Here is a 19,478-nt window from a genome sequence, read left to right on the forward strand (position 1 = left end):
ACCAGTGGCGGCGCCAGAGATTTTTGCTTGCTGGTGCTACGGAGGGGCTGAATTAGTCAGTGATGGTGCTGAGGGATGCACTGTATGGTAATACGTATTCGCAAGGCCAGACGCGTGGCGTTAAAAAGTCAGTTTCAAGCATTATGTGCCTACTATAAATGCCTCTGTATATTCACAAGCAACAGCAACTTATAGATCTAATATAGAAGTGAACTGTTACAGTGTCAACGGCATCGGAGACAACTTGGGCTACATGGAGCAGAAACAAAAAAAACAAACAGAGCATCTGAGCAACAGCGGACTACGTGAATCACGCACCAATCCCGCAATCAGCGTCAAATGCGTGCTTTTCAACTGAAAAACACAAAATGAACCCACTGCTATTCGCATTACATAGACAGCAATGCCAAAAGATACATTGTTATGCAAGTCAAATAGGGCAAACAACAGATGCAAGGCTTTACCAGGAGTTGGACAAATCGTACTCTGACCATGCAATACCTCAATTAATTCGGCTATTGAATTTAAAACAAAAATCAACAGAATCACCCTTGGAAGTGTAAGCAAAACCAGTAGGCTTAATAGCAGTAAATGTAGTATTTTAGGGTTTGCAGGAAACATAAGGACTATGGGGTAGAAAATAACAATAATAATCAGAATTAACCTTGGCCCAAATTTTTAAAAAATCAACTGCACTCACCATTGATGTTTTCAGAGAAGCACAATCTGTCTGTTGTTGTGATTGGTGGCGAAAGCATCAATGATTTTCTGGATGTCAAGTGCTTTGGTCCTCTGGCTGTTTATGGTCAACAGAGCCAAGCTGCTGTTCCGAGCATCAACGCTGCTATTCCTTAAGTAGTTTTTGACACGTCTGAGGCAAGAGAAACACCGTTCGCATGAGGCAGGCAGATGTAATAGGAAGAGTCAGTAATATGCAGATCAGTTTGCATAATTCTATAAATGCATCGCGGTAGGGTCTCGTTAGAGCTAGAAATTCCACTGTGTCATTCACTGTCTGTCCTTGCTTTTGTTTTGTTTCCAGCAGACGCTGAACCTGATGTAGCTCTGCAGTCAGGTTCACTTCAGTCACTGCATAGTATTCGGCAATTGGCCAATAACAATTCCTGTTGAGGAAGAACTTGTGTTTGGGACTCAATGCTGAGACTCCAGTCAGAACACCCCCAGTCTCAATTAAGAACTGTCTTTTCATTTCAGTCAGAAGTCTGTCTATAACAGGATAGAAACAGTTGTTGCGAAGGTCATCAGAGGATGTGTCAGGTGTGCGTTCAGTTTGGGCCGCAAAAACAAAATCATGCAGGCGGCGGGGTGGCTGGGCCTGTCTCCTTTCATGTGGTCTGCTCTGCATACCGGCCTTGTCGCACAGGTCCCTAGCTCTTGCCTGAATTTCACCCCATGATTCCTCTCCCCGTTTTGCTGAGAGTGCATCGATGACAGACTGAGCCAAGTCCACAGCGGATGAAAGCTCCAAACTGGGAGATCGTAGCTGGGCTGACATGAACTTGGTGACTCAGAATAAATCCTCAAACAGAGTGAGAAGTAAAGCAAACTGCTCGTCAATCAGTCCATTTACAGCTCTGACCTCCGTTTTCCTCCGTGCATTTGCTTGACGCATAATATCCTGTAGTGTAGATAGAATGGCAGGGAGTGATTTCCTTATAGCCCACAAAGCTGTATACTGCCACGCCCAGCGTGTATCTGACAATTTCTTCAACTCCACGGGCTGTGCAGATGATTCCAGTTCTCCTGGTTTCTTCATGAAAAGATCATGGGCAACAGAGTTGAAAATAAGTTGTAAAGCAGCTGCACAGTTTCAAAAAACTCACCCGCTTGTGGTACATTGCTCACAACATCCACTAAAACAAGGTTAAGTCTGTGAGCATGGCAGTGTATATATAATGCCTGCGGGACCTCTTTCCTGAACCTCTCTTGTACCTCGTTATTGCACCCGGACATCACTGTCATAACACTGACCTATGTAGGCGTTCTTAACAATAACACACTGGGCGAGTGTCTGTTCAATGCTTTTAAGAAGCGACTCTGCACCCAACCTTTCTGCTGGAGTAAAGTGCAAGAATTCTTCAAGCACTGTTTTGTTATTCAGATACTGCACCACCACTGATATTTGCTCCTTTTTGCTCAAGTCTTTACTTTCATCCACCATGATGGCAAAATATCCAGCCTCCTTGATTTCTGCACTTATTTGACGTCTGACCATATCTGCCATAATACCCATAATTTCATTTTGGATATCGTGATGGGTGGATTTTGCATTTCCAGGATTGTCCTCTATTTTTTTTAGCTACAGTCTTACTAAACTTACCAATTACATTGAGAAACTCAACAAAGTTTCCCCTATTGCCAGATCCATCATTCTCCCGGTGTCCTCGCTGGGCAATGCCTTGGCACGCAGTATAGCGTAGAGACACAACCACTGCTCTCATATACTCACAATTTTCTTGGACAATCTTTGCATGTCCTTTGTCTAGCATATTTCCCAATCTTGAACCGTCTTGTTTCTCAATCTGAATTCAGCCCATGCCTCCATAGCAAACTTATGAGCTGCACTTACATGGTGGGTTTTGAAAGCTGTTGTAGCTTTCCGCCAGTTGCGGTAACCGGTGACAGTGAAGGTAGACTCAGAATGGAACCCATGTCCTCCACACAGGAAATGCCTGCATGCGAAGCAGAATGTAGCATCTTCTGTGATTGAATATTCCAGCCAGGAGTACAGGTCAAACCAGCCACAAATAAATCTCCTTCGCTGATTGCCAAACTGCTGCGTGCAGTGAAGGGTACTTTTTCAATGCTAGCCCACAGGGTCCTTCCTCAGGCTGCTGGCTAACATCGCTAACTGTATTCCCACTCGCACTAAGAGCAGCTACATCCACGTCCTCTTCCGAATCCCGCTCCAGTTCTTGTTCCTCTACTTCGCCCTCATACTCCTTCGATGAACTGCTGTCGTCCTCATCCCCACTTACTTCTTTCTGCATGTCACTTTCAATTAAGACAGGCTCAGGCTGAGACACCACTGATTCCTCTGGATGAGGTCATTTTCTGACCAAAAATTGATACATTTTTCCACACCAGCCAAAATAATGCACGTGCCAGGCCCACGCTCGCTTGTAAAAGCACAATGTGTGTGTGTGTGGGGCATCCGTTAGTTTCGTGAGACCATGGATCTGCGCCTGGATGTATACAATCAATCTCTCTCGTGAGTGAGAGTGAGTGACGTCACCTTAAGTGATCTTAGATCAGCTTAACTGATCTGAGGACAGCAACGGCAAGACATTGACAACGAACGAATAAGCAGAAGTGTGGAGTGGATCTGACAGAGTTTATAACTTTATTGCTGTGTGGTTGCTATGGTAATTGGGGGCGCTGTTTCACTCGATCAGCTGGAGAAACAAGCTGTATTCAAAAGTATACAGAGAAAGCAAAGCAGCTGCAGTTAATTTCTTGGTGGTGCTATCGTAATTTCTGCTGGGGCTATAGTCCCAGCTCGCACCACTTTAGCGCCGCCCCTGCACCCCCCGCAACCCCATATCTCCCCTCGACGGTCGCCCTCCAAGGGTGTATGTAATGCTTTGTTTAGTGATTTTGTCTAATCTGTAAACCAAGTTGGGTACATGCAGAAATGTGACATTAATTTATGTACTTATATTATCATGATTATTCCATTACAGTTTTAAGCAAGTCTATAGAGAGCTTGGCCTCATCACGTAGGACATCAAGAGAGTAGCTCCTTAGCAGCCAGCCAGTTAGATTAAATAATGTCAGCTATGCTAATGAACGAATGACACCTGTTAAACTCACCTCAACTTGTCTTTTACATTTTAGCCCACCATGGGCAATAGAAAAGTCACTCCTGCAAACAGTGCAGCGAGCAACACTGTCATTATTTTTGAGGTCGACTGTAAAGCCCCCCCACAGAGAAAACTGATAGGTCTACTTAGCAGGAGTCCCCAACCATTTTTTAAAACGGAGACCAGTTTAATATTGACAATATTCTTGACGACGGGGGGGGGGGGCGTGGTGAGTGTGGGGTGGGGTAGGTGCGTGTTAATCACGACCGAAATATAAGTGATAGGTCAACTATAGGTCACTTATAAGTGGCTAATACACTCAACTTTGTTTCTAAAAGGGTGTATCTAACGAATTTAGTATTAAACACACAGCGCATATTTTCGTCGCATGAATATAGTGATAAGTCAATAAGTCAATAGCATCATAACATTTTAAGTAACGGTTCGATACTAAATACACAGCGCATATTTTCCTCGTATGGACATATAAAATCATTGCAACTTTTCAGCCCACCATCACTTGCAAGCTCGAGGAGTTGATCTTCTTCCCACGCTGACATGGATGACGCGTGCGTAATGACCTCGCATGCATTCAAGTTCAACAGAGGGAATGAGGGAAGGTACAGCTGACTCATATCGCCAAATCATATCGTTTTCTCGGTGGTTGGGGACCACTCTTAGCACGAGGAGACCAATCAGGATGCTCGCTCTCCCTCTGCCTGTCATGGTCCCTTCTGGCAAACCCCTACCTTGCCATTTGCCTCAAGAATTGGGCCTCAATCACCTCATTTAGATTCCAATCATTCCCAGGTTCCACTAACTACACGCACCTGCTTCCCATCAGAAACGGCAGGATAAAAACCCTGTGACCACAGCAAGAAGCCACCAGTTCGTTGGTCGACCCTTGTGAGAGTAAACCTTGTTTCTTATTCCTGAGAACTGTTAGCTCTAAGCTTTGCATCGTCTCCTGGATATCGGCTCCCCGTTCGCAGTGGTGCTACGCCTAACGACTCTGCCTCAGCATCTGTGTCCTGTACTTGCATTCGTCCCCACCCACGTCCTTGCAACACTCCCTCTCCCTCTCAAAAAAACCGATTTCCGGGATATTGTATATAATTTCTGGGCGTCAGGGAGCCGCAATCAATATGCGGGAGACTCCCGGAACTTCCGGGAGAGTTCGGATGTCTGTGCACAAAACGTTATGCCAAATTAAATTAAATCCCTTCTCCACACGATCCCTATCTCTTCATACCCGGTCATGTTCTTATTTAAAACGCTCTTAAACTGCACCAGATCTGCTTCCCCCACCACGACAAGCAGCTCGTTCCGGGGAAAACCACCAGCCTCTGTGTGAAAGAAAATCTCCTTTAAACTAACTCCCTCATCATAAAAATGCAAATATTTGATATTTCTATTCGGAGGAAATCTCTTAACGTCTTCTATAAGTGTTTCTCATCAATTTTCAAGCTGTTGGGTTTTGCCTCCATCTCCCGACAACTGAGAGAAATCCAGTGACGGGTCAGTTTAGATCTGTTTTCTTTGGGAGGGTAATGGTGATCATAAATGGGAGAGAGAGGCCCAGGTAGCATGGACAAGGTCATTGTTTACCCAGTGGACAGTCGAGTTCAAACCAGAGTTTACAAACGAGGGTTAGTGGGGCCTGAGAGTGAACTTCATCCCCCAGAGGGTGGTTGGAATCTGGAAACTTGTTGTCTGAGAGGGTGGTGCAGTTGAAAGTTCAAAGTAAGATTTATTATCAGAGTACATACAAGTCACCACATAGACACCCCGAGATACTCAGCAAATGTATAAAATAGTAACTGTAAGCAGGATCAATGAAAGATCAAGTGGAGCATACAAGACAGCAAACTGTGCAAATGCAAATCTATATATCTATTTACCTTTTGCAATAAATAATGAGAGCATGAAATAACAAGATAAAGAGTCCTTAAAGTGAGACACCTTTGTATGATATTTTCAGAACTAGGAGTTTGAAGGGATTTGTTTTGTGGCAGCAGAACATTGCAATACATCATAAGTTTTAAAACTTTGTATGGAATACGATAAGAAATACATATAAAATAAATGAAATAATTATTGCAGAATGGCGGCAAAATATTGTGAGTTAGTGGGCTTGAGGTCAGAATTCTGATGGCAGGGAGGAAGAAGTTGTTCCTGAAAAGTTGGGTGTGTGTTTTCTGGCTCCTGTGGCTCCTGTACCTCCTCCTTGAAAGTCAGGCAGTATCTATGTTGGGAAAATGAACAGTGGACCAACAGCAGACTGTAAGCAGAAACTCATCCAATCCACTGGCAACAAGTATCCTGCTCATGGACTTTATCTCTTGGCCTGAGGACCAAGTTAAACTATTTTACCACAGTGAGATATTCCTGCATTAACGCCGTGTTGATTGGCGCCTGTGGTATTTAAAACTGTCTCCCTTAAATAGTGAACTTCCTCTGCCCTCTACAATAGAACATGGAGGATTGAATACGGGGTGGAAAAAATACTCCAAGGGACAAAAGATGCTGTGATCAGCACCAACATACTTTAAGTGTCGGCTGAAGTCAGCATCTGCAGAGGGAAATGGACAGTCGACGTTTCGGATTAGACAGACCCTTGATCTCGAGGTTTCAACTCTGTCCCGAAACCCAGCATTTCAGTAACTTACAAGGGAGTGGTTCTGGAAGCAGCGAGACATACGAAGTGAACCGTCGGTCGTCAATACACGCACTCAGTACTGGAAGACTGCACAGGACTTGCAGAAAATTCTAACGGGGGATTCTCTGTTTTTAGATTAGAAATCAGGGGAGAGCGCGAACGCAGTCCCCCACTACCACAAATTTTGCAGTCGAGTATCCCGCATTTGGGGACATCGCAGGCGTCAGCACACCCGAAGTGCAATGGGATAGCCTCGTCCTGGGAGAACCGCCTTAATGATCACGGTCTCTCCCCTGCCAGGTAAGTATGCTTCTTCTTCTCTGCCATCCGCATGCATGCTTAACCCACACCCCTCAATAATCAGGCGAACAAATCTGTTAAAGATCTATTTCCTACTATTCCACGTGCTCCTCCTGGAATACCGTTACCACAAATGCCGGAAATCTAGATTATTTGATTAGCTGCTGTAGTTTACTGGTGAGAAATCCCAGACCTGAATCTGCATGTTTTCTAAAAAAGGAAATGTGCACCACGATTGGTTTTCAGCGACTGGTCGTTGCCGAACCCGACCGCACGGTGTCAGTGTTTTCCTTGAGGAAATGCAGGGAGCTTCCTGAGGCCCACAGGGTGAATGAAAAGCCGGCCCCATCCCCGGCCCCGCAGACCGGGATTGCGCTGGAAAGGGTGCAGGGGAGATTAGCCAGGATGTCGCAGGGGGGGTCAGCTTTTCACTTATGAGGGGAGACTGAACACAGGACAGCACCCGAACGGATATTTCGGCTCAAAATGCCTGTGCACAGACATCCCACCCTGCAAAAAACGCTCACCCCCCACCCCGCCACCAGTGGCGGCGCCAGAGATTTTTGCTTGCTGGTGCTACGGAGGGGCTGAATTAGTCAGTGATGGTGCTGAGGGATGCACTGTATGGTAATACGTATTCGCAAGGCCAGACGCGTGGCGTTAAAAAGTCAGTTTCAAGCATTATGTGCCTACTATAAATGCCTCTGTATATTCACAAGCAACAGCAACTTATAGATCTAATATAGAAGTGAACTGTTACAGTGTCAACGGCATCGGAGACAACTTGGGCTACATGGAGCAGAAACAAAAAAAACAAACAGAGCATCTGAGCAACAGCGGACTACGTGAATCACGCACCAATCCCGCAATCAGCGTCAAATGCGTGCTTTTCAACTGAAAAACACAAAATGAACCCACTGCTATTTGCATTACATAGACAGCAATGCCAAAAGATACATTGTTATGCAAGTCAAATAGGGCAAACAACAGATGCAAGGCTTTACCAGGAGTTGGACAAATCGTACTCTGACCATGCAATACCTCAATTAATTCGGCTATTGAATTTAAAACAAAAATCAACAGAATCACCCTTGGAAGTGTAAGCAAAACCAGTAGGCTTAATAGCAGTAAATGTAGTATTTTAGGGTTTGCAGGAAACATAAGGACTATGGGGTAGAAAATAACAATAATAATCAGAATTAACCTTGGCCCAAATTTTTAAAAAATCAACTGCACTCACCATTGATGTTTTCAGAGAAGCACAATCTGTCTGTTGTTGTGATTGGTGGCGAAAGCATCAATGATTTTCTGGATGTCAAGTGCTTTGGTCCTCTGGCTGTTTATGGTCAACAGAGCCAAGCTGCTGTTCCGAGCATCAACGCTGCTATTCCTTAAGTAGTTTTTGACACGTCTGAGGCAAGAGAAACACCGTTCGCATGAGGCAGGCAGATGTAATAGGAAGAGTCAGTAATATGCAGATCAGTTTGCATAATTCTATAAATGCATCGCGGTAGGGTCTCGTTAGAGCTAGAAATTCCACTGTGTCATTCACTGTCTGTCCTTGCTTTTGTTTTGTTTCCAGCAGACGCTGAACCTGATGTAGCTCTGCAGTCAGGTTCACTTCAGTCACTGCATAGTATTCGGCAATTGGCCAATAACAATTCCTGTTGAGGAAGAACTTGTGTTTGGGACTCAATGCTGAGACTCCAGTCAGAACACCCCCAGTCTCAATTAAGAACTGTCTTTTCATTTCAGTCAGAAGTCTGTCTATAACAGGATAGAAACAGTTGTTGCGAAGGTCATCAGAGGATGTGTCAGGTGTGCGTTCAGTTTGGGCCGCAAAAACAAAATCATGCAGGCGGCGGGGTGGCTGGGCCTGTCTCCTTTCATGTGGTCTGCTCTGCATACCGGCCTTGTCGCACAGGTCCCTAGCTCTTGCCTGAATTTCACCCCATGATTCCTCTCCCCGTTTTGCTGAGAGTGCATCGATGACAGACTGAGCCAAGTCCACAGCGGATGAAAGCTCCAAACTGGGAGATCGTAGCTGGGCTGACATGAACTTGGTGACTCAGAATAAATCCTCAAACAGAGTGAGAAGTAAAGCAAACTGCTCGTCAATCAGTCCATTTACAGCTCTGACCTCCGTTTTCCTCCGTGCATTTGCTTGACGCATAATATCCTGTAGTGTAGATAGAATGGCAGGGAGTGATTTCCTTATAGCCCACAAAGCTGTATACTGCCACGCCCAGCGTGTATCTGACAATTTCTTCAACTCCACGGGCTGTGCAGATGATTCCAGTTCTCCTGGTTTCTTCATGAAAAGATCATGGGCAACAGAGTTGAAAATAAGTTGTAAAGCAGCTGCACAGTTTCAAAAAACTCACCCGCTTGTGGTACATTGCTCACAACATCCACTAAAACAAGGTTAAGTCTGTGAGCATGGCAGTGTATATATAATGCCTGCGGGACCTCTTTCCTGAACCTCTCTTGTACCTCGTTATTGCACCCGGACATCACTGTCATAACACTGACCTATGTAGGCGTTCTTAACAATAACACACTGGGCGAGTGTCTGTTCAATGCTTTTAAGAAGCGACTCTGCACCCAACCTTTCTGCTGGAGTAAAGTGCAAGAATTCTTCAAGCACTGTTTTGTTATTCAGATACTGCACCACCACTGATATTTGCTCCTTTTTGCTCAAGTCTTTACTTTCATCCACCATGATGGCAAAATATCCAGCCTCCTTGATTTCTGCACTTATTTGACGTCTGACCATATCTGCCATAATACCCATAATTTCATTTTGGATATCGTGATGGGTGGATTTTGCATTTCCAGGATTGTCCTCTATTTTTTTTAGCTACAGTCTTACTAAACTTACCAATTACATTGAGAAACTCAACAAAGTTTCCCCTATTGCCAGATCCATCATTCTCCCGGTGTCCTCGCTGGGCAATGCCTTGGCACGCAGTATAGCGTAGAGACACAACCACTGCTCTCATATACTCACAATTTTCTTGGACAATCTTTGCATGTCCTTTGTCTAGCATATTTCCCAATCTTGAACCGTCTTGTTTCTCAATCTGAATTCAGCCCATGCCTCCATAGCAAACTTATGAGCTGCACTTACATGGTGGGTTTTGAAAGCTGTTGTAGCTTTCCGCCAGTTGCGGTAACCGGTGACAGTGAAGGTAGACTCAGAATGGAACCCATGTCCTCCACACAGGAAATGCCTGCATGCGAAGCAGAATGTAGCATCTTCTGTGATTGAATATTCCAGCCAGGAGTACAGGTCAAACCAGCCACAAATAAATCTCCTTCGCTGATTGCCAAACTGCTGCGTGCAGTGAAGGGTACTTTTTCAATGCTAGCCCACAGGGTCCTTCCTCAGGCTGCTGGCTAACATCGCTAACTGTATTCCCACTCGCACTAAGAGCAGCTACATCCACGTCCTCTTCCGAATCCCGCTCCAGTTCTTGTTCCTCTACTTCGCCCTCATACTCCTTCGATGAACTGCTGTCGTCCTCATCCCCACTTACTTCTTTCTGCATGTCACTTTCAATTAAGACAGGCTCAGGCTGAGACACCACTGATTCCTCTGGATGAGGTCATTTTCTGACCAAAAATTGATACATTTTTCCACACCAGCCAAAATAATGCACGTGCCAGGCCCACGCTCGCTTGTAAAAGCACAATGTGTGTGTGTGTGGGGCATCCGTTAGTTTCGTGAGACCATGGATCTGCGCCTGGATGTATACAATCAATCTCTCTCGTGAGTGAGAGTGAGTGACGTCACCTTAAGTGATCTTAGATCAGCTTAACTGATCTGAGGACAGCAACGGCAAGACATTGACAACGAACGAATAAGCAGAAGTGTGGAGTGGATCTGACAGAGTTTATAACTTTATTGCTGTGTGGTTGCTATGGTAATTGGGGGCGCTGTTTCACTCGATCAGCTGGAGAAACAAGCTGTATTCAAAAGTATACAGAGAAAGCAAAGCAGCTGCAGTTAATTTCTTGGTGGTGCTATCGTAATTTCTGCTGGGGCTATAGTCCCAGCTCGCACCACTTTAGCGCCGCCCCTGCACCCCCCGCAACCCCATATCTCCCCTCGACGGTCGCCCTCCAAGGGTGTATGTAATGCTTTGTTTAGTGATTTTGTCTAATCTGTAAACCAAGTTGGGTACATGCAGAAATGTGACATTAATTTATGTACTTATATTATCATGATTATTCCATTACAGTTTTAAGCAAGTCTATAGAGAGCTTGGCCTCATCACGTAGGACATCAAGAGAGTAGCTCCTTAGCAGCCAGCCAGTTAGATTAAATAATGTCAGCTATGCTAATGAACGAATGACACCTGTTAAACTCACCTCAACTTGTCTTTTACATTTTAGCCCACCATGGGCAATAGAAAAGTCACTCCTGCAAACAGTGCAGCGAGCAACACTGTCATTATTTTTGAGGTCGACTGTAAAGCCCCCCCACAGAGAAAACTGATAGGTCTACTTAGCAGGAGTCCCCAACCATTTTTTAAAACGGAGACCAGTTTAATATTGACAATATTCTTGACGACGGGGGGGGGGGGGGGGTGGTGAGTGTGGGGTGGGGTAGGTGCGTGTTAATCACGACCGAAATATAAGTGATAGGTCAACTATAGGTCACTTATAAGTGGCTAATACACTCAACTTTGTTTCTAAAAGGGTGTATCTAACGAATTTAGTATTAAACACACAGCGCATATTTTCGTCGCATGAATATAGTGATAAGTCAATAAGTCAATAGCATCATAACATTTTAAGTAACGGTTCGATACTAAATACACAGCGCATATTTTCCTCGTATGGACATATAAAATCATTGCAACTTTTCAGCCCACCATCACTTGCAAGCTCGAGGAGTTGATCTTCTTCCCACGCTGACATGGATGACGCGTGTGTAATGACCTCGCATGCATTCAAGTTCAACAGAGGGAATGAGGGAAGGTACAGCTGACTCATATCGCCAAATCATATCGTTTTCTCGGTGGTTGGGGACCACTCTTAGCACGAGGAGACCAATCAGGATGCTCGCTCTCCCTCTGCCTGTCATGGTCCCTTCTGGCAAACCCCTACCTTGCCATTTGCCTCAAGAATTGGGCCTCAATCACCTCATTTAGATTCCAATCATTCCCAGGTTCCACTAACTACACGCACCTGCTTCCCATCAGAAACGGCAGGATAAAAACCCTGTGACCACAGCAAGAAGCCACCAGTTCGTTGGTCGACCCTTGTGAGAGTAAACCTTGTTTCTTATTCCTGAGAACTGTTAGCTCTAAGCTTTGCATCGTCTCCTGGATATCGGCTCCCCGTTCGCAGTGGTGCTACGCCTAACGACTCTGCCTCAGCATCTGTGTCCTGTACTTGCATTCGTCCCCACCCACGTCCTTGCAACACTCCCTCTCCCTCTCAAAAAAACCGATTTCCGGGATATTGTATATAATTTCTGGGCGTCAGGGAGCCGCAATCAATATGCGGGAGACTCCCGGAACTTCCGGGAGAGTTCGGATGTCTGTGCACAAAACGTTATGCCAAATTAAATTAAATCCCTTCTCCACACGATCCCTATCTCTTCATACCCGGTCATGTTCTTATTTAAAACGCTCTTAAACTGCACCAGATCTGCTTCCCCCACCACGACAAGCAGCTCGTTCCGGGGAAAACCACCAGCCTCTGTGTGAAAGAAAATCTCCTTTAAACTAACTCCCTCATCATAAAAATGCAAATATTTGATATTTCTATTCGGAGGAAATCTCTTAACGTCTTCTATAAGTGTTTCTCATCAATTTTCAAGCTGTTGGGTTTTGCCTCCATCTCCCGACAACTGAGAGAAATCCAGTGACGGGTCAGTTTAGATCTGTTTTCTTTGGGAGGGTAATGGTGATCATAAATGGGAGAGAGAGGCCCAGGTAGCATGGACAAGGTCATTGTTTACCCAGTGGACAGTCGAGTTCAAACCAGAGTTTACAAACGAGGGTTAGTGGGGCCTGAGAGTGAACTTCATCCCCCAGAGGGTGGTTGGAATCTGGAAACTTGTTGTCTGAGAGGGTGGTGCAGTTGAAAGTTCAAAGTAAGATTTATTATCAGAGTACATACAAGTCACCACATAGACACCCCGAGATACTCAGCAAATGTATAAAATAGTAACTGTAAGCAGGATCAATGAAAGATCAAGTGGAGCATACAAGACAGCAAACTGTGCAAATGCAAATCTATATATCTATTTACCTTTTGCAATAAATAATGAGAGCATGAAATAACAAGATAAAGAGTCCTTAAAGTGAGACACCTTTGTATGATATTTTCAGAACTAGGAGTTTGAAGGGATTTGTTTTGTGGCAGCAGAACATTGCAATACATCATAAGTTTTAAAACTTTGTATGGAATACGATAAGAAATACATATAAAATAAATGAAATAATTATTGCAGAATGGCGGCAAAATATTGTGAGTTAGTGGGCTTGAGGTCAGAATTCTGATGGCAGGGAGGAAGAAGTTGTTCCTGAAAAGTTGGGTGTGTGTTTTCTGGCTCCTGTGGCTCCTGTACCTCCTCCTTGAAAGTCAGGCAGTATCTATGTTGGGAAAATGAACAGTGGACCAACAGCAGACTGTAAGCAGAAACTCATCCAATCCACTGGCAACAAGTATCCTGCTCATGGACTTTATCTCTTGGCCTGAGGACCAAGTTAAACTATTTTACCACAGTGAGATATTCCTGCATTAACGCCGTGTTGATTGGCGCCTGTGGTATTTAAAACTGTCTCCCTTAAATAGTGAACTTCCTCTGCCCTCTACAATAGAACATGGAGGATTGAATACGGGGTGGAAAAAATACTCCAAGGGACAAAAGATGCTGTGATCAGCACCAACATACTTTAAGTGTCGGCTGAAGTCAGCATCTGCAGAGGGAAATGGACAGTCGACGTTTCGGATGAGACAGACCCTTGATCTCGAGGTTTCAACTCTGTCCCGAAACCCAGCATTTCAGTAACTTACAAGGGAGTGGTTCTGGAAGCAGCGAGACATACGAAGTGAACCGTCGGTCGTCAATACACGCACTCAGTACTGGAAGACTGCACAGGACTTGCAGAAAATTCTAACGGGGGATTCTCTGTTTTTAGATTAGAAATCAGGGGAGAGCGCGAACGCAGTCCCCCACTACCACAAATTTTGCAGTCGAGTATCCCGCATTTGGGGACATCGCAGGCGTCAGCACACCCGAAGTGCAATGGGATAGCCTCGTCCTGGGAGAACCGCCTTAATGATCACGGTCTCTCCCCTGCCAGGTAAGTATGCTTCTTCTTCTCTGCCATCCGCATGCATGCTTAACCCACACCCCTCAATAATCAGGCGAACAAATCTGTTAAAGATCTATTTCCTACTATTCCACGTGCTCCTCCTGGAATACCGTTACCACAAATGCCGGAAATCTAGATTATTTGATTAGCTGCTGTAGTTTACTGGTGAGAAATCCCAGACCTGAATCTGCATGTTTTCTAAAAAAGGAAATGTGCACCACGATTGGTTTTCAGCGACTGGTCGTTGCCGAACCCGACCGCACGGTGTCAGTGTTTTCCTTGAGGAAATGCAGGGAGCTTCCTGAGGCCCACAGGGTGAATGAAAAGCCGGCCCCATCCCCGGCCCCGCAGACCGGGATTGCGCTGGAAAGGGTGCAGGGGAGATTAGCCAGGATGTCGCAGGGGGGGTCAGCTTTTCACTTATGAGGGGAGACTGAACACAGGACAGCACCCGAACGGATATTTCGGCTCAAAATGCCTGTGCACAGACATCCCACCCTGCAAAAAACGCTCACCCCCCACCCCGCCACCAGTGGCGGCGCCAGAGATTTTTGCTTGCTGGTGCTACGGAGGGGCTGAATTAGTCAGTGATGGTGCTGAGGGATGCACTGTATGGTAATACGTATTCGCAAGGCCAGACGCGTGGCGTTAAAAAGTCAGTTTCAAGCATTATGTGCCTACTATAAATGCCTCTGTATATTCACAAGCAACAGCAACTTATAGATCTAATATAGAAGTGAACTGTTACAGTGTCAACGGCATCGGAGACAACTTGGGCTACATGGAGCAGAAACAAAAAAAACAAACAGAGCATCTGAGCAACAGCGGACTACGTGAATCACGCACCAATCCCGCAATCAGCGTCAAATGCGTGCTTTTCAACTGAAAAACACAAAATGAACCCACTGCTATTCGCATTACATAGACAGCAATGCCAAAAGATACATTGTTATGCAAGTCAAATAGGGCAAACAACAGATGCAAGGCTTTACCAGGAGTTGGACAAATCGTACTCTGACCATGCAATACCTCAATTAATTCGGCTATTGAATTTAAAACAAAAATCAACAGAATCACCCTTGGAAGTGTAAGCAAAACCAGTAGGCTTAATAGCAGTAAATGTAGTATTTTAGGGTTTGCAGGAAACATAAGGACTATGGGGTAGAAAATAACAATAATAATCAGAATTAACCTTGGCCCAAATTTTTAAAAAATCAACTGCACTCACCATTGATGTTTTCAGAGAAGCACAATCTGTCTGTTGTTGTGATTGGTGGCGAAAGCATCAATGATTTTCTGGATGTCAAGTGCTTTGGTCCTCTGGCTGTTTATGGTCAACAGAGCCAAGCTGCTGTTCCGAGCATCAACGCTGCTATTCCTTAAGTAGTTTTTGACACGTCTGAGGCAAGAGAAACACCGTTCGCATGAGGCAGGCAGATGTAATAGGAAGAGTCAGTAATATGCAGATCAGTTTGCATAATTCTATAAATGCATCGCGGTAGGGTCTCGTTAGAGCTAGAAATTCCACTGTGTCATTCACTGTCTGTCCTTGCTTTTGTTTTGTTTCCAGCAGACGCTGAACCTGATGTAGCTCTGCAGTCAGGTTCACTTCAGTCACTGCATAGTATTCGGCAATTGGCCAATAACAATTCCTGTTGAGGAAGAACTTGTGTTTGGGACTCAATGCTGAGACTCCAGTCAGAACACCCCCAGTCTCAATTAAGAACTGTCTTTTCATTTCAGTCAGAAGTCTGTCTATAACAGGATAGAAACAGTTGTTGCGAAGGTCATCAGAGGATGTGTCAGGTGTGCGTTCAGTTTGGGCCGCAAAAACAAAATCATGCAGGCGGCGGGGTGGCTGGGCCTGTCTCCTTTCATGTGGTCTGCTCTGCATACCGGCCTTGTCGCACAGGTCCCTAGCTCTTGCCTGAATTTCACCCCATGATTCCTCTCCCCGTTTTGCTGAGAGTGCATCGATGACAGACTGAGCCAAGTCCACAGCGGATGAAAGCTCCAAACTGGGAGATCGTAGCTGGGCTGACATGAACTTGGTGACTCAGAATAAATCCTCAAACAGAGTGAGAAGTAAAGCAAACTGCTCGTCAATCAGTCCATTTACAGCTCTGACCTCCGTTTTCCTCCGTGCATTTGCTTGACGCATAATATCCTGTAGTGTAGATAGAATGGCAGGGAGTGATTTCCTTATAGCCCACAAAGCTGTATACTGCCACGCCCAGCGTGTATCTGACAATTTCTTCAACTCCACGGGCTGTGCAGATGATTCCAGTTCTCCTGGTTTCTTCATGAAAAGATCATGGGCAACAGAGTTGAAAATAAGTTGTAAAGCAGCTGCACAGTTTCAAAAAACTCACCCGCTTGTGGTACATTGCTCACAACATCCACTAAAACAAGGTTAAGTCTGTGAGCATGGCAGTGTATATATAATGCCTGCGGGACCTCTTTCCTGAACCTCTCTTGTACCTCGTTATTGCACCCGGACATCACTGTCATAACACTGACCTATGTAGGCGTTCTTAACAATAACACACTGGGCGAGTGTCTGTTCAATGCTTTTAAGAAGCGACTCTGCACCCAACCTTTCTGCTGGAGTAAAGTGCAAGAATTCTTCAAGCACTGTTTTGTTATTCAGATACTGCACCACCACTGATATTTGCTCCTTTTTGCTCAAGTCTTTACTTTCATCCACCATGATGGCAAAATATCCAGCCTCCTTGATTTCTGCACTTATTTGACGTCTGACCATATCTGCCATAATACCCATAATTTCATTTTGGATATCGTGATGGGTGGATTTTGCATTTCCAGGATTGTCCTCTATTTTTTTTAGCTACAGTCTTACTAAACTTACCAATTACATTGAGAAACTCAACAAAGTTTCCCCTATTGCCAGATCCATCATTCTCCCGGTGTCCTCGCTGGGCAATGCCTTGGCACGCAGTATAGCGTAGAGACACAACCACTGCTCTCATATACTCACAATTTTCTTGGACAATCTTTGCATGTCCTTTGTCTAGCATATTTCCCAATCTTGAACCGTCTTGTTTCTCAATCTGAATTCAGCCCATGCCTCCATAGCAAACTTATGAGCTGCACTTACATGGTGGGTTTTGAAAGCTGTTGTAGCTTTCCGCCAGTTGCGGTAACCGGTGACAGTGAAGGTAGACTCAGAATGGAACCCATGTCCTCCACACAGGAAATGCCTGCATGCGAAGCAGAATGTAGCATCTTCTGTGATTGAATATTCCAGCCAGGAGTACAGGTCAAACCAGCCACAAATAAATCTCCTTCGCTGATTGCCAAACTGCTGCGTGCAGTGAAGGGTACTTTTTCAATGCTAGCCCACAGGGTCCTTCCTCAGGCTGCTGGCTAACATCGCTAACTGTATTCCCACTCGCACTAAGAGCAGCTACATCCACGTCCTCTTCCGAATCCCGCTCCAGTTCTTGTTCCTCTACTTCGCCCTCATACTCCTTCGATGAACTGCTGTCGTCCTCATCCCCACTTACTTCTTTCTGCATGTCACTTTCAATTAAGACAGGCTCAGGCTGAGACACCACTGATTCCTCTGGATGAGGTCATTTTCTGACCAAAAATTGATACATTTTTCCACACCAGCCAAAATAATGCACGTGCCAGGCCCACGCTCGCTTGTAAAAGCACAATGTGTGTGTGTGTGGGGCATCCGTTAGTTTCGTGAGACCATGGATCTGCGCCTGGATGTATACAATCAATCTCTCTCGTGAGTGAGAGTGAGTGACGTCACCTTAAGTGATCTTAGATCAGCTTAACTGATCTGAGGACAGCAACGGCAAGACATTGACAACGAACGAATAAGCAGAAGTGTGGAGTGGATCTGACAGAGTTTATAACTTTATTGCTGTGTGGTTGCTATGGTAATTGGGGGCGCTGTTTCACTCGATCAGCTGGAGAAACAAGCTGTATTCAAAAGTATACAGAGAAAGCAAAGCAGCTGCAGTTAATTTCTTGGTGGTGCTATCGTAATTTCTGCTGGGGCTATAGTCCCAGCTCGCACCACTTTAGCGCCGCCCCTGCACCCCCCGCAACCCCATATCTCCCCTCGACGGTCGCCCTCCAAGGGTGTATGTAATGCTTTGTTTAGTGATTTTGTCTAATCTGTAAACCAAGTTGGGTACATGCAGAAATGTGACATTAATTTATGTACTTATATTATCATGATTATTCCATTACAGTTTTAAGCAAGTCTATAGAGAGCTTGGCCTCATCACGTAGGACATCAAGAGAGTAGCTCCTTAGCAGCCAGCCAGTTAGATTAAATAATGTCAGCTATGCTAATGAACGAATGACACCTGTTAAACTCACCTCAACTTGTCTTTTACATTTTAGCCCACCATGGGCAATAGAAAAGTCACTCCTGCAAACAGTGCAGCGAGCAACACTGTCATTATTTTTGAGGTCGACTGTAAAGCCCCCCCACAGAGAAAACTGATAGGTCTACTTAGCAGGAGTCCCCAACCATTTTTTAAAACGGAGACCAGTTTAATATTGACAATATTCTTGACGACGGGGGGGGGGGGCGTGGTGAGTGTGGGGTGGGGTAGGTGCGTGTTAATCACGACCGAAATATAAGTGATAGGTCAACTATAGGTCACTTATAAGTGGCTAATACACTCAACTTTGTTTCTAAAAGGGTGTATCTAACGAATTTAGTATTAAACACACAGCGCATATTTTCGTCGCATGAATATAGTGATAAGTCAATAAGTCAATAGCATCATAACATTTTAAGTAACGGTTCGATACTAAATACACAGCGCATATTTTCCTCGTATGGACATATAAAATCATTGCAACTTTTCAGCCCACCATCACTTGCAAGCTCGAGGAGTTGATCTTCTTCCCACGCTGACATGGATGACGCGTGTGTAATGACCTCGCATGCATTCAAGTTCAACAGAGGGAATGAGGGAAGGTACAGCTGACTCATATCGCCAAATCATATCGTTTTCTCGGTGGTTGGGGACCACTCTTAGCACGAGGAGACCAATCAGGATGCTCGCTCTCCCTCTGCCTGTCATGGTCCCTTCTGGCAAACCCCTACCTTGCCATTTGCCTCAAGAATTGGGCCTCAATCACCTCATTTAGATTCCAATCATTCCCAGGTTCCACTAACTACACGCACCTGCTTCCCATCAGAAACGGCAGGATAAAAACCCTGTGACCACAGCAAGAAGCCACCAGTTCGTTGGTCGACCCTTGTGAGAGTAAACCTTGTTTCTTATTCCTGAGAACTGTTAGCTCTAAGCTTTGCATCGTCTCCTGGATATCGGCTCCCCGTTCGCAGTGGTGCTACGCCTA

The 19,478-nt window shown here is 45.1% G+C and overlaps 1 long non-coding RNA gene and 2 other non-coding genes across 3 annotated transcripts; all 3 read right to left on the reverse strand.

Moving 5' to 3' along the window:
* Positions 1-471: 471 nt before the first annotated feature.
* LOC134346599 (uncharacterized) lies at positions 472-18,129 on the reverse strand. The gene is made up of 3 exons (XR_010017959.1): positions 15,349-18,129; positions 8,024-8,194; positions 472-871 (listed from the first exon to the last, which is right to left on the reverse strand). It is a non-coding gene; the product is annotated as an uncharacterized LOC134346599 (long non-coding RNA).
* LOC134347364 (U1 spliceosomal RNA) lies at positions 6,628-6,791 on the reverse strand. The gene has a single exon (XR_010018120.1). It is a non-coding gene; the product is annotated as a U1 spliceosomal RNA (small nuclear RNA).
* On the reverse strand, positions 13,953-14,116 carry LOC134347365 (U1 spliceosomal RNA). Its single transcript, XR_010018121.1, has one exon. It is a non-coding gene; the product is annotated as a U1 spliceosomal RNA (small nuclear RNA).
* Positions 18,130-19,478: the final 1,349 nt, after the last annotated feature.

The sequence above is a fragment of the Mobula hypostoma genome, chromosome 5 (genome assembly GCF_963921235.1).
Source record: "Mobula hypostoma chromosome 5, sMobHyp1.1, whole genome shotgun sequence".
Taxonomy (NCBI): domain Eukaryota; kingdom Metazoa; phylum Chordata; class Chondrichthyes; order Myliobatiformes; family Myliobatidae; genus Mobula; species Mobula hypostoma.